At 46.1% G+C, this 15,283-nt stretch overlaps 1 protein-coding gene across 2 annotated transcripts in view; it reads right to left on the bottom strand.

Annotated features, from left to right (window-relative positions):
• The window catches only part of maptb (microtubule-associated protein tau b), a 677,874-nt gene that overhangs the window by 556,630 nt on the left and 105,961 nt on the right, over positions 1-15,283 (bottom strand). The window contains exon 1 of one of the 2 annotated variants that reach the window (XM_070864822.1): positions 14,478-14,548. The exons of the other annotated variant lie outside the window; for it this stretch is intronic. The gene's annotated coding sequence lies outside the window, so the exon portion shown is untranslated. Of the gene's footprint in view, positions 1-14,477; positions 14,549-15,283 lie in introns of those variants that run through there. 2 annotated transcript variants of the gene reach the window in all.

The raw sequence follows: 15,283 nt of genomic DNA, 5'->3' as shown, positions 1-15,283 counted from the left end.
TGATATACACCACACTCCTCACTTTAACACTCTGCTATACCCTACACTCTGCACTGTAAAAATCTGATATACCCCACACACCTCAACATAACACTGTGATATACTCCACACTCCTAACTAACACGCTGATATACCCCACACCCCTCACTGTAACACTCTGATATGCGCCACACCACTCACTGTGACACTCTGATATACCCCACACACCTCACTGTAACACTCTGATATACCACACACCCCTCACTGTAACAGTCTGATACACCACACACCTCTCATTGTAACACTCTGAAATACCCCACATTGTAACACTCTGATAGACCCCACACCTCTCATTTTAACTTTCTGATATACCCCACACCCCTCACTATAACACTCTGAGAAACCCCACACCCCTCACTGTAACGCTGTGATAACGCACATCCCTCATTGTAACACACTGATATACCCCACACCTCTCATTTTAACACTCTGATATACTCCACATTCCTCACTGTAACACAGTGATATACCCCACACCCCTCACTGTAACACTCTGATATACCCGACACCCCTCACTGTACACTGTGACATACCCTACACTCCTTACTAACATGCTGATATACCCCACACTCCTCACTGAAACACTGCGATATACCCCACACCTCTCACTGTAACACTCTGATATACGCCGCACCACTCACTGTAACACTCTGATATAGCAAACACCCTTCACTGTAACACTCTGATATACCACACACCCCTCACTGTAAGACGCTGATATAGCACACATCCCTCACTGTAACACTGTGATATACCTCACACCTCTCATCGTAACACTTTGATATACCCCAGAGTGTAACACTCAGATATACCTCACACCCCTCACTGTAACTCTCTCATATACTCCACATCCCTCACTGTAACATTGATATTATGCACGCTCCTCACTGTAACACTGTGATATACCCCACATTCCTCAGAGTAACACCCTGATATACACCACACACCTCACTGAAACACCCTGCTATACCCCACACCCCACACTGTAACACTCTGCTATACCCCACACCCCACACTGTATAACCCTGCTATACCCCACACCCCACACTGTAACACTCTGCTGTACCCCACACCCAACAATGTAACAATCTGATATACCCCATACACCTCACTGTAACATTGTGATATACCCTACATCACTCAGTGTAACACTCTGATATACCCCATGCCCCTCACTGTAACACACTGCTATAGCCCACACCCTACAATGTAAAAATCTTGTATACCACACACTCCTCACTGTAACACTGATATAACCCACATCCCTCACTGTAACACTCTTATATACCCCTCACCACTCACTCTAACACTCTGATATACCCCACACTGTAGCACTCTGATATACCCCACACCCCTCACTGTAACTCTCTGATAGACCCCACACCCCTCACTGTAACACTGCTATACGCCACATCCCTCACCATAGCACGTTGATATACCCCGCATCCCTCACTATAACACTCTGATATACCCCATTGCCTACACTGTCAAATTCTGATATACCCCACACCCCTCACTGTAACACTCTGATATACCACACACCTCTCATTGTAACACTCTGATATACTGCAGATTGTAAACTCTGATATACCCCACACCCCTCACTGTAACTCTCTGGTATACCCCACACCCCTCACTGTAACACTCTGATGTACCCCACACCCTTCACTGTAGCACATCAATATACCCCACACCCTCACTGTAACACTCTGATATACCTCACACCCTTCACAGTAACACACTAATATACCCAATACACCTCACTGTAACACTCTGAAATACCCCAACCCCTCACTGTAACACTCTGATATACCCCACACCCCTCACTGTAACACTCTGATATATCCCACACCCCTCAATGTAACTCTGATATACCTGGTGATATATTCTTTATGACATCACATGCACACACATAACCCAAGATGGTTCTTGTAGAATCATAGAAATTTAAAACACGGAAGGAGGCCGGCCAACCAAGAGCTATTCAGCCTAATCCCACTTTCCAGCTCTCATAGCTCTATTGGCTACGGCACTTCAAGTGCACATCTAAGTACCTTTTAAACGTGGTGAGACTTTCTGCCTCTACCACCCTGTCAGGCAGTGAGTTCCAGACTCCCACCATTCTCCGGGTGAAGAAATTTCCCCATATAATTCCTCTATACTTCCGCGCAATTACTTTAAATCTATGCCTCCTGGTTGTTGACTCCTCTGCCAAGGGAAACAGGTCCGTCCTATCCAATCTATCCAGGCCCCTCATGATTTTATACACCTCAATCAGGTCTCCCCTCAGCATCATCTGTTCCAAAGAAAACAACCCCAGCCTATCCAATCTGTCCTCATACCCAAAATTCTCCAGTCCAACCAACGACCTTGTAAATCTCCACTTACTGGAAACTGTCATCATGTGACTTGACACTTTTATTGTATTTACATCAGCAGTTGCATTGCCACAGTAGTCCTCTGGGTGGAGCAATTGTCCACTAGGGGGAGCTCTATATTATACCTCTCCCTCCTTAATGAAGAAGTAATCATAGCAAAATAATCATCATACATAACTTGCATGATTATACACAACAAAATATATGGACGTATTTTACCATATTAAAAATCAAACTTAACCACTTATTTTCTGTCTTGAAGATGATACCTTCGCTCTCGAACAGAACTTTCCAAACTTGATGTCGAACTTAGACTCATTCTAGGCTGAACTTGAGGAGAGTTTTTCTCCAAGGGCAACCCTTGATCTACATTTTGACTCTCTAGAACTTCAGACTGTTTGTCTGCCTGGACTTGGACTTAGACATAAATTCTGACATTCTCTTGGACTTGTTTCCAGTACATCTGATGTAGGATTTGCTATTGGTACTCTACTTGTAACAAGACTATCTGACTCATCAGATATAATCAAATCATTCCAACTTTCATCTCCTTCCACATCTGTAGGTAAAATGTGATCAATGTGAACAAACCAACCTTTCCATGCTCAAACATCTTGACCAAATATGTGCGAGAGCCATATATCTTCCTTCACCACTCTTCCTGGTAACCACTTTCACCATTTATGGTGATGGTTCCTCACTCTAACCTTCTGATTTAATTTCACACTTCTCTCTCTTAATCTACCTCTATCATGATTCTCTTTCTGTCTTAATTGTGTCTCTTCTACGGACTATGCCAAGTTTGGCTTTAACAATGAGAACCTGGTTCCTGGCTGTCATTTGAGAAACAACTCTGCCGATGTTCTACCAGTAGTTGTATGAGGAGCATTCCGATAAGTCATTAGAGAATTTGCCAATTTATGGTCCAATGACAACAACCTCGAGCAGAGGTCCAACCAATCCCCATCCACCACCACCCTCCTCCGCCTCACATTGAACAACTTCTCCTTTAACTCCACTCACTTCCTCCAAATTAAAGGTGTTGCTATGGGAACCCGCATGGATCCTAGCTAGGCCTGCCTTTTTGTGAGATATGTGGACCATTCTTTGTTCCAGTCCTGCTCTGGTCCCCTCCCTCACCTCTTTTTCCGGTGCATTGATGACTATCGGTGCCGTTTCCTGCTCTCGCCCTGAACTAGAAAATGTCATTCTCTTTGCATCCAATTTCCACCCTTCCCTCAGCTTCACATGGTCCATCTCCAACTCTTCCCTTCCTCGACTTCTCCGTCTTATCTCTGGGGATAGGCTTTCGACCAGTATCCACTATAGGCCCACTGACTCCTACAGCTACCTGGGCTACACTTCCTCCCACCCCGCTTCCTGGAAGGACTCCATTCCATTCTCCCAGTTTCTCCGTCTCCGTCGCATCTGCTCTGACGATGCCACCTTTCACCTTGCCTCTGACATGTCTTCATTTTTCCTCAACCGAGGATTCCCCTCCGCTGTGGTTAACATGGCCCTCGACCATGTCTGTTCTATTTCCTGCACCTCTGCTCTCACCCCTTCCCCTCCCTCTCAGAACCATGACAGGGTTCCCCTTGTCCTCACCTTTCACCCCACCAGGCTCCACATTCAACGGATTATCCTCCGCCCTTTCCGCCACCTCCAGCGTGATCCCACCACCAATCACATCTTCCCCTCGCCTCCTCTCTCAGCATTCTGAAGGGACTGCTCCCTCCGCGACACCCTGGTCCATTCCGCAGTCACCCCCAGCACACCCACCCCTTCCCACGACACCTTCCCGTGCAAGCGCAGATGCAACACCTGCCTTTTACCTCCTCCCTTCCCACTATCCAGGGCCCCAAACACTCCTTCCAGGTGAAACAGCGATTTACTTGTACTTCTTACAATTCAGTATACTGTATTCGCTGCTTTCAATGTGGTCTCCTCTACATTGGGGAGACCAAGCACAGATTGTGACCAAGCAGAGCTTTGCGGAGTCCCTCCGTTCAGTCTGTAAGTGTGACCCTGAGCTTCCGGTCGCCTGTCACTTTAATTCCCCGATCCACTCCCACTCTGACCTCTCCGTCCTCGGCCTCCTACACTGTTCCAACAAAGCTCAACGCAAGCTCGAGGAACAGCACCTCATCTTTCGATCAGGCACTTTACATCCTTCGGGACTCAACATCGAGTTCAACAATTTCAGAGCGTAACCGCTGCCAATCTTTGGCTCCCGCGCCCCCCCCTTCCCCTTCCCCCCACCCCCACCCAGAGCTCTTCCTTTCTTTCTTTTTCTCTCTTTGTCACCAATGGCAGCTGGTCATTATCCCACCATTCACATCCTATCGCGACTAATGTTTTTCTCATTCCTGGCACTACCATTTGAATTTGGGCTATCATCCCTTTTGTCTCTCTAATCTCTCCTGTCTTCCAACCTATCACACACCTTCCCTGCTGCACCATTTGAAGCAGGGTGGTACGGTGGAACCTTGGTATGTTTCACACCTTTTCTGCTCATGACCTGTGCAAATTCTTCAAAATTGCAGTCCATTATCAGACACAATCTCTTCTGGAAGGCCATATGAAGTAAACAATCTTCTCAAATGTTGTTCTTTCTTTCCCTCCCCCTTTCAGAGCTTGTTAAGAATCTGTTCTTTCCCAACACTCTCCAGTTCTGATGAAGGGTCATCGACCCGAAACGTTAACTCTGCTTCCTCTCCACTGATGCTGCCTGACCCACTGAGATTTCCAGCATTTTCTGTTTTTATTCGAGATTCCAGCATCCGCAGTATTTTGCTTTTGTGATGTTTCCTTAGATTTGGGTACAACATTTGCTTGATGAGGGCATGTTTTACAAATTGTACAGTGCGCTCTGCTGCACCATTTGAAGCAGGGTGGTACGGTGGAACCTTGGTATGTTTCACACCCTTTCTCATGAACTGTGCAATTTCTTCAAAATTGCAGTCCATTATCAGACACAATCTCTTCTGGAAGGCCATATGAAGTGAACAATCTTCTCAAATTGTCTAGTGTTTTACTTGTTATTTTCCACATTGGAAACACCTTTACCCACTTCATAATGAACAATTGTTGTCCTTCTAGCTCAGAAAAATCTAGATGTAACCTTTGCACACTCTGGGAGGCCATTTCCATGGCTGTAATGGTACTGATGGTGGTCCCTCGCTTACCAATTGACATGTTGTACACTGACTGACAATGTACTCTATATCTTTATCTAAACCTGGCCACCATCAGTAACTGCATGCAAAACTCTTGGTCAAGCACATTCCCAGGTGTTGGTCATGAAGATCCCCTAATAATTTGGGACATCAATGTAGTCCCAAAACAGCGGCGGCAACAAAAACAATGCCACAGGAAAATCAACGCAGAGGCACTCAAAGACCCTGTTAAGAAAGCCCTATTCAGCCAGAGCCTCACTGCCAACCTGGCAACCCTCAATGACCCAGAGATGCAAAGTGCACACAGCGCCTGGTCTGCCCTCAAGGTCTCCATAATTAGCACCAGCGAAGAGACACTCGGTCACTCGACCGGGAAACACCAAGACTGGTTCGACAATTACGACCAGGAGACGCAGAAACTAATTAGCCGCAAGCGCAAGGCATTTCTGAACTTATACAGCAACCCAACTCGAGAGCAAGAAAGCAGCTCTACAGATGGATGAAGGCCAAGGTCCAACAACCCGTGACCTAAAAAACAGATGGGGGTGGAGAAAGCACAGGAGACCCAGCAGTTAGCCGACAACCACCTACGGCCCAAGCACCCAAGGCCCTACTCCACTGCTGGTGAGGAACGGAGAGATGCTCAGGAAGGACAGAGAGGCTCTGTCTTCGACACGAGTGTCCTCGACTCCATCCCGCAGCATGCTACCCGCCACCACCTCAGCACAACCCCAGCCCGGCACGAGGTTGCAAAAGCCATCCGTCAGCTCAAGAACAACAAAGCATCGGGGGCAGATGGAATTCCTGCTGATGCACTAAAGCATGGCAGAGAAGCACCACTGGCGTGGATTAACAACCTCATTTCTCTTATCTGGAAGGAGGAGATCATACCAGGAGATCTCAGGGACACCGTAATCGTGACCATCTTCAAAAAAGGGGACAAGTCCGACTGCGGTAACTACAAAGGAATCTCCCTGCTGTCGGCCACTGGGAAAGTCATCGCAAGAATCCTCCTCAATCGTCGTCTCCCTGTGGCTGAAGAGCTCCTCCCAGAGTCACAATGCGGATTCCGTCCACTAAGGGGTACAACGGACATAATCTTCACCGTACAACAGATACAAGAGATGTGCAGGGAACAGCACCAACCCTTGTACATGGCCTTCTTTGACCACACAAAGGCCTTTAACACTGTCAACCATGAGAGGTTATGGAGCATCCTCCTCCATTTCAGCTGCTCTCAAAAGTTTGTCACAATCCTCCGCCTGCTCCATGACGACATGCAAGCTGTGATCCTGACCAACGGATCCCCCACTGACCCAATCCATGTCTGAACCAGAGTCAAGCAGGGCTGTGTCATTGCACCAACGCTCTTCTTGATCTTCCTTACTGCAATGCTTCATCTCACACTCAACAAGCTCACCCACAGGGTGGAGCAAAATTGTAGAACAGATGGGAGTCTGTTCAACCTCCGCTGCCTCCAGGCCAGATCCAAGGTCGTCCCATCCTCTGTCATTGAACTACAGTATGCAGAAAACGCTTGTGTCTGCGGACACTTGGAGGCCAAACTCCAAACCATCGTCAACACCTTCACCGAGGCTTACGGAAGTATGGGTCTTACGCTAAACATCCGTAAGACAAAGTCCTCTACCAACCTGATCCTGCCACACAGCACTGCCTAACCACAGCACTGGTTATCAAAATCCACAACGAGGCCTTGGACAACGTGGACCATTTTATGGAAAATGGACCTCGGGAGCTTACTGTCAGCAAGAGCAGAAATTGATGATGAAGTTCAACACCGCCTCCAGTGCCCCACTGCAGCCTTTGGTCGCCTGAGGAAGAGTGTGTTTGACGACCAGGACCTCAAACCCAGCACCAAGCTCATGGTCTACAGGGTAGTAGTGATACCCACCCTCCTATATGGCTCAGAGACATGAACTATATACAGCAGGCATCTCAAAACCCTGGAGAAGTACCACCAGTGCTGCCTCCACAAGATCCTGCAAACCCATTGGCAGGACAGACGCACCAACGTCAGTGTTCTCGCTCAGGAAACAAAAAGGAGACAAAAACAAAAAACAGAAAAGAGATGAGTAAAAATGGAGGGCAGAGAAACCAAAGGCAAGAAACAAAAAGGGCCACTGAATATAAAAGGGCTGCAGGAGGGGTAAAAACTAAAAATCATGGTTTAAAAACGAGGATGAAAACACTCTACCTAAATGCACGCAGCATTCAAAATAAAGTAAATGAGTTGACGGCACAAATCATTACAAGTGGGTATGATTTGGTGGCCATTACAGAAACATGGTTGCAAGGTGGCCAAGACTGGGAATTAAACATACAGGGGTATCTGACGATTCAGAAAGATAGGCAAGAAGGGAAAGGAGGTGGGGTAGCTCTGTTAATAAAGGATGATATCAGGGCAGTTATGAGGGATGATATTGGCTCCAATGAACAAAATGTTGAATCATTGTGGGTGGAGATTAGAGATAGTAAGGGGAAAAAGTCACTGGTGGGCGTAGTTTATAGGCCCCCAAATAATAACTTCACGGTGGGGCGGGCAATAATCAAGGGAATAATGGAGGCATGTGAAAAAGGAACGACAGTAGTCATGGGGGATTTTAACCTACATATCGACTGGTCAAATCAAATCGCAGGGGGTAGCCTGGAGGAGGAATTCATAGAATGCATACGGGACTGTTTCTTAGAACAGTATGTAACAGAGCCTACAAGGGAGCAAGCCATCTTGGATCTGGTCCTGTGTAATGAGACAGGAAAAATAAACGATCTCCTCGTAAAAGATCCTCTCGGAATGAGTGATCACAATATGGTTGAATTTGTAATACAGATTGAGGATGAGGAAGTTGTATCAGAAACGAGGGTACTATGCTTAAACAAAGGGGACTACAGTGGGATGAGGGCAGAGTTGGCTAAAGTAGACTGGAAACAAGGACTAAACGGTGGCACAATTGAGGAACAGTGGAGGACTTTTAAGGAGCTCTTTCATAGTGCGCAAAAAAAATATATTCCAGTGAAAAAGAAGGGCGGCAAGAGAAGTGATAACCAGCCGTGGATAACCAAGGAAATAAAGGAGAGTATCAAATTAAAAACCAATGCGTATAAGGTGGCCAAGGTTAGTGGGAAACTAGAAGATTGGGAAAATTTTAAATGACAGCAAAGAATGACTAAGAAAGCAATAAAGAAAGGAAAGATAGATTACGAAAGTAAACTGGCGCAAAACATAAAAACAGATAGTAAAAGCTTTTACCAATATATAAAACGGAAGAGAGTGACTAAAGTAAATGTTGGTCCCTTAGAAGATGAGAAGGGAGATTTAATAATGGAAAATGTGGAAATGGCTGAGACCTTAAACAATTATTTTGCTTCCGTCTTCACAGTGGAAGACACAAAAACAATGCCAAAATTTGCAGGCCACAGGAATGTGGGAAGGGACCTTGAGACAATCACTATCACTAGGGGAGTAGTGCTGGACAGGCTAATGGGACTGAAGGTAGACAAGTCCCCTGGTCCTGATGAAATACATCCCAGGGTATTAAAAGAGATAGCGGAAGTTATAGCAGATGCATTCGTTATAATCTACCAAAATTCTCTGGACTCTGGGGAGGTACCAGCGGATTGGAGAGCAGCTAATGTAACGCCTCTGTTTAAAAAAGGGGGCAGGCAAAAGGCAGGTAACTATAGGCCGGTTAGTTTAACATCTGTAGTGGGGAAAATGCTTGAAACTATCATTAAGGAAGAAATAGCGGGACATCTGGATAGGAATAGTGCAATCAAGCAGACGCAGCATGGATTCATGAAAGGGAAATCATGTTTAACTAACTTACTGGAATTCTTTGAGGATATAACGAGCATGGTGGATAGAGGTGTACCTATGGATGTGGTGTATTTAGATTTCCAAAAGGCATTCGATAAGGTGCCACACAAAAGGTTACTACAGAAGATAAAGGTACGCGGAGTCAGAGGAAATGTATTAGCATGGATAGAGAATTGGCTGGCGAACAGAAAGCAGAGAGTCGGGATAAATGGGTCCTTTTCCGGTTGGAAATCAGTGGTTAGTGGTGTGCCACAGGGATCAGTGCTGGGACCACAACTGTTTACAATATACATAGATGACCTAGAAGAGGGGACAGAGTGTAGTGCAACAAAATTTGCAGATGACACTAAGATTCGTGGGAAAGCGGGTTGTGTAGAGGACTCAGAGAGACTGCAAGGAGATTTGGATATGTTTAGTGAATGGGCTGAGGTTTGGCAGATGGAATACAATGTCGGAAAGTGTGAGGTCATCCACCTTGGGGAAAAAAAACAGTAAAAGGGAATATTATTTGAATGGGGAGAAATTACAACATGCTGTGGTGCAAAGGGACCTGGGGGTCCTTGTGCATGATTCCCAAAAGGTTAGTTTGCAGGTGCAGCAGGTAATCAGGAAGGCAAATGGAATATTGGCCTTCATTGCGAAAGGGATGGAGTACAAAAGCAGGGAGGTCTTGCTGCAACTGTATAAGGTATTGGTAAGGCCGCACCTGGAGTACTGCGTGCAGTTTTGGTCACCTTACTTAAGGAAGGATATACTAGCTTTGGAAGGGGTACAGAGACGATTCACTAGGCTGATTCCAGAAATGAGGGGGTTACCTTATGATGATAGATTGAGTAGACTGGGTCTTTACTCCTTGGAGTTCAGAAGGATGAGGGGTGATCTTATAGAAACATTTAAAATCATGAAAGGGATAGACAAGATAGAGGCAGAGAGGTTGTTTCCATTGGTGTGGGAGACTAGAACTAGGGGGCACAGCCTCAAAATACGGAGGAGCCAATTGAAAACCGAGTTGAGAAAAAATTTCTTCTCCCAGAGGGTTGTGAATCTGTGGAATTCTCTGCCCAAGGAAGCAGTTGAGGCTGGCTCATTGAATGTTTTCAAGTCAAAGATAGATAGATTTTTAAGCAATAAGGGAATTAAGGGTTACGGGGAGAGGGCGGGTAAGTGGAGCTGAGTCCACGACCAGATCAGCCATGATCTTATTGAATGGTGGGGCAGGCTCGAGGGGCTAGATGGCCTACTCCTGTTCCTAATTCTTATGTTCTTATGTTCTTATACCCAGCACCAGCATCGAAGCATTGACCACACTCGACAAGCTCTGTTGGGCGGGTCACATCGTCCGCATGCCCGACACGAGACTCCCAAAGCAAGCGCTCTACGCGGAGCTTTGACACGGCAAGCGATCCCCAGGTAGGCAGAGAAAACGCGTGAAGGGCACCCTCAAAGCCTCCTTGACAAAGTGCAACATCCCCACTGACTCCTGGGAATCCCTGGCCCACGACCGGCCAAAGTGGAGGAAGAGCATCCGGGAGGACGCTGAGCACCTTGGGTCTCGCCGCTGAGAGCATGCAGAAACCAAGCGTAGACAGCGTAAGGAGCGTGCGGCAAACCAGATTCCCTACCCACCGTTTCCTTCAACCACTGTCTGTCCCACCTGTAGGTCCTGCATTGGACAGGTGTACAGTCACCTGAGAACTCACTTTTAGAGTGGAAGCAAGTCTTCCTCGACCCAGATGGACTGCCTATGATGATGGCGACTCTATATCTTTATCTAAACCTGCCCACTATAAATAACTGCATGCAAAACTCTTGGTCAAGCACATTCCCAGGAGCTGGTCATGAAGATCTCCTAATAATTTGAATCTGAACTTATTTGGAATAACTACTCTTGCACCCCACATGATACAACCTTTATTCACTGCCAATTCATTCCTACGAATGAAGTATAGATGAATATCTTTCTCTGATACCTGGTTTGGCTAGCCATTTGCTATATAATCATACACCTTTGACATAACCGGGTAACGTTTGTTGGTCTACCAATCTCTTCATCTGTGACTGGCAGTTAATCAATGTATGAAAAATAGAACACTTCTTCCCTATTGGGTGTAACTTGTGATGGGGTTGGCATCAGCATTACTATCTGACTTAGGTGCAACAACAATGGGTGTAGCCCAATTACATAGATCTATTTTAGAGATAATGTTCTCAGTTTCTATTCTTTTGAGTTCTTGCTCAACTTTCTTCTTGAGTAGATATGGTACGGGACGTGGCTTGCAGTAAACTGGTCTCGCGTCCTTCTGCACTCTGACACTTGTCTTGAAACCTTGGATTGGACTGCCTGTTTCACAGAACACCTTTGGATACTGTTTGATGATGTCATCTTTTGATATAAATTTCATTTCAACACAAAAAAATCTCACTCCAAACCAGCTTCAATGATCCCAACCAATTTCTTCTACCTATTAAGACAGACTTGTCTCCTGCCACTACTAAGAGAGGCAAGCTCTGAAACTATGTATTTCACCGGTACAGTGATACGTTCTACCACAGGGATTTGCTCTCCTGAGTAGCCTCGCAGCTCTATCTTTGATTTCTCCAGTGGAAAATCACTCAACTTGTCGAGATATAGCGATTCCGGTACTACGCTCACGGATGCACCAGTGTCGATTTCCCTGGGAATCCTGATTCCTGCAACATCTACTTGGATGACAATACTTCGCGAATCACTGTTAGATATCCTCGTGCTCCTGATGACGTGTACCTCCAAAACCTCCTCATCCTGTTGCTTCTCTGCAATGCTATGTAGTCTCTGGCAATTTCTACTTCTAGCATTGAACATCGGTTTACTCTTCAGTCGCCATTCCTTTGCAAGATGCCCTGTTTTCTTGTAGAAGAAACACTCTGCCTTCACATATGAGCAATGTGTTGTCTCAGACACCGATAGCATGACTTTAACGCGCTGTTACCTTGGCCAGTTGCTGAGACCTTGAGGTCTAACTGCCTTTTACTTTTAACCTCAGCCGATTCACCTTGATGGTCTGATGACTGGAAATGGCATGAAATTCTCGGGCGTATTGGTCGGCCATATCTATTGACATAGCGGTCTGACAAGCTCAATCAAAAGTCAAGTTAGGGATTGTCAACAACTTTCTACTGATTGCTTCATTTTTCATCCCACAAACAAAGTGGTCAAGCAATGCTCGATCCTGAAAGTTTCCAAAATGATAGTGAATGGATAGCATTTTAATGCTACAATGTACTCACTGATTATTATAAGTTAATTGATTTTGACTTCACAGGGTAGATGCAGGGAGGATGTTTCCCCCGGGCTGGGGAGTCTAGAAACAGGGTCACAGTCTCAGAATAAGGGGTTGGTCATTTTGGATGGAGATGGGAAGAAATTTCTTCACTCAGAGGATGGCGAGTCTGTAGAACTCTCTACCCCAGAGGGCTGTGGAGGCTCAGACTTTGAGTACATTAAAGACAGAGATCAATAGATTTTTGGATATTAAGGGAATCAAGGGATATGGGGATAGTGCAGGAAAGTAGGTTTGAGGTAGCAGTTCAGCCATGATCTCAATGAATGGTGGCGTAGGCTTGAGGGGCTCCTATTTCTTGTGTTTTTGTGTTGTATATTCCTAAACGATAACTTTCACCAATTTCCAGGGGCTCAGGATTGTAGCACTGTTAGAATCTCTGTCAGTGGCGTGACCTTCGGTTTGATGGAACAAGCATATTTTTTAGGGTTTCATACACCACGGGACCTGCTTCAGTCAAGTAAATAGCTCGTTTTCTTTCTGAAACCAGCCAGTTATGGTTTGCAGCATCAGGGACTTCGACAATACTATTTGCGGTGAAAAACATTTCTAGCCACTCAACATATGCTCTGAAAGTCTCTCAGTCATGGTGGAACTCACCATGCAGCGTATTATTCCCATAGGTGAGGCCATCGGGACTCTGGCAACGTCAACAGTGTGCTTGAAACTTACCTTGGATTTTTAGCTGTGCTGCAAAACCAAGAACCTCTCAAAGTCTCTCTGTTGTTGGCTGGAATCATCCACCAACACAAATTTCAGCTCGGAATCCGATTATCCCATCCTCATCGCCAATGTGATATATTATTTATGTCGCAAACACACAGACAAGATAGCTCTCACTGGAAACTGTCATCATGTGACTTGTCATATGACACTGTTACTGTATTTACATCAGCAGCTGCATTAACACAGTAGATCACCAGGTGGAGCAGTTGTCCACTACAGGAATTCTATATTACATACCCCACACCCCTCGCTATAACACTTCAATATACCCCACACCCCTCACTGTAACACTTCAATATACCACACACCCCTCACTGTAACACTTCAATATACCCCACACCCCTCACTGTAACACTTCAATATACCCCACACCCCTCACTGTAACACTTCAATATACCCCACACCCCTCACTGTAACACTTCAATATACCACACACCCCTCACTGTAACACTTCAATATACCCCACACCCCTCACTGTAACACTTCAATATACCCCACACCCCTCACTATAACACTTCAATATACCCCACACCCCTCACTGTAACACTTCAATATACCACACACCCCTCACTGTAACACTTCAATATACCCCACACCCCTCACTGTAACACTTCAATATACCCCACACCCATCACTATAACACTCCAATATACCCCACACCCCTCACTGTAACACTTCAATATACCCCACACCCCTCACTGTAACACTTCAATATACCCCACACCCCTCACCATAGCACACTGAGAAACCCCACACCCCTCATTGTGACATTCTGATATACTCCACACCCTTCACTGTAACACTCCGATATATCCCACACCCTTCACTGTAACACTCCAATATACCACTCACTGTAACACTGATATACCCCAAACCCTCACTGTAACACTCTGATATAACCCACATCCCTCACATCTGATGAATCTGCTCATTTGGCTTGGTTAAGGATGACTCAATATTGATGATTAAGAATCTGCATTTCACTAAGTATATTAATTACCGTACAAAACAGGAGTAAAATCCAACAAGCAGGTTGTCATTGTGAGCCGAGTAGTTAGTACAGCTCACGGAGGAGGTTTTGCTCTGATCTATTTAGGGTCACTAGTCACATGATTATCATAGACGTTCGGACAGAGTTACAGCTATTTTCAGCACCTCGGAAAACCAGTCAGAGCTGTTAGCACGGCAGTGCTGTCCTACACACAGTCCCCGGTTACACACAGTCCCTGGTTACACACAGTCCCCGGTTACACAGGCAGACCCCGGTTACACACACAGTCCCCGGTTACACACACAGTCCCCGGTTACACACAGTTCCCGGTTACACACACAGTCCCCGGTTACACACACAGTCCCCGGTTACACACAGTTCTCGGTTACACACACAGTCCCCGGTTACACACGCAGACTCCGGTTACACACAGTTCCCGGTTACACACACAGTCCCCGGTTACACACAGTTCCCGGTTACACGCAGACCCCGGTTACACACAGTTCCCGGTTACACACACAGTCCCCGGTTACACACAGTTCCCGGTTACACACAGTTCCCGGTTACACACAGTTCCCAGTTACACACAGTCCCCGGTTACACACACAGTCCCCGGTTACACACGCAGACCCCGGTTACACACACAGTCCCCAGTTACACACAATCCCCGGTTACACACACAGTCCCCAGTTACACACACAGTCCCCGGTTACACACACAGTCCCCAGTTACACACAGTCCCCGGTTACACACACTCTCTAGAGCCTCCTCATCATCATAGGCAGTCCCTCGTAATCGAGGAAGACTTGCTTCCA

Source organism: Pristiophorus japonicus, chromosome 21 (assembly GCF_044704955.1).
Source record: "Pristiophorus japonicus isolate sPriJap1 chromosome 21, sPriJap1.hap1, whole genome shotgun sequence".
Lineage (NCBI taxonomy): Eukaryota > Metazoa > Chordata > Chondrichthyes > Pristiophoridae > Pristiophorus > Pristiophorus japonicus.
This window is presented reverse-complemented; position numbering and strand designations above follow the sequence as displayed.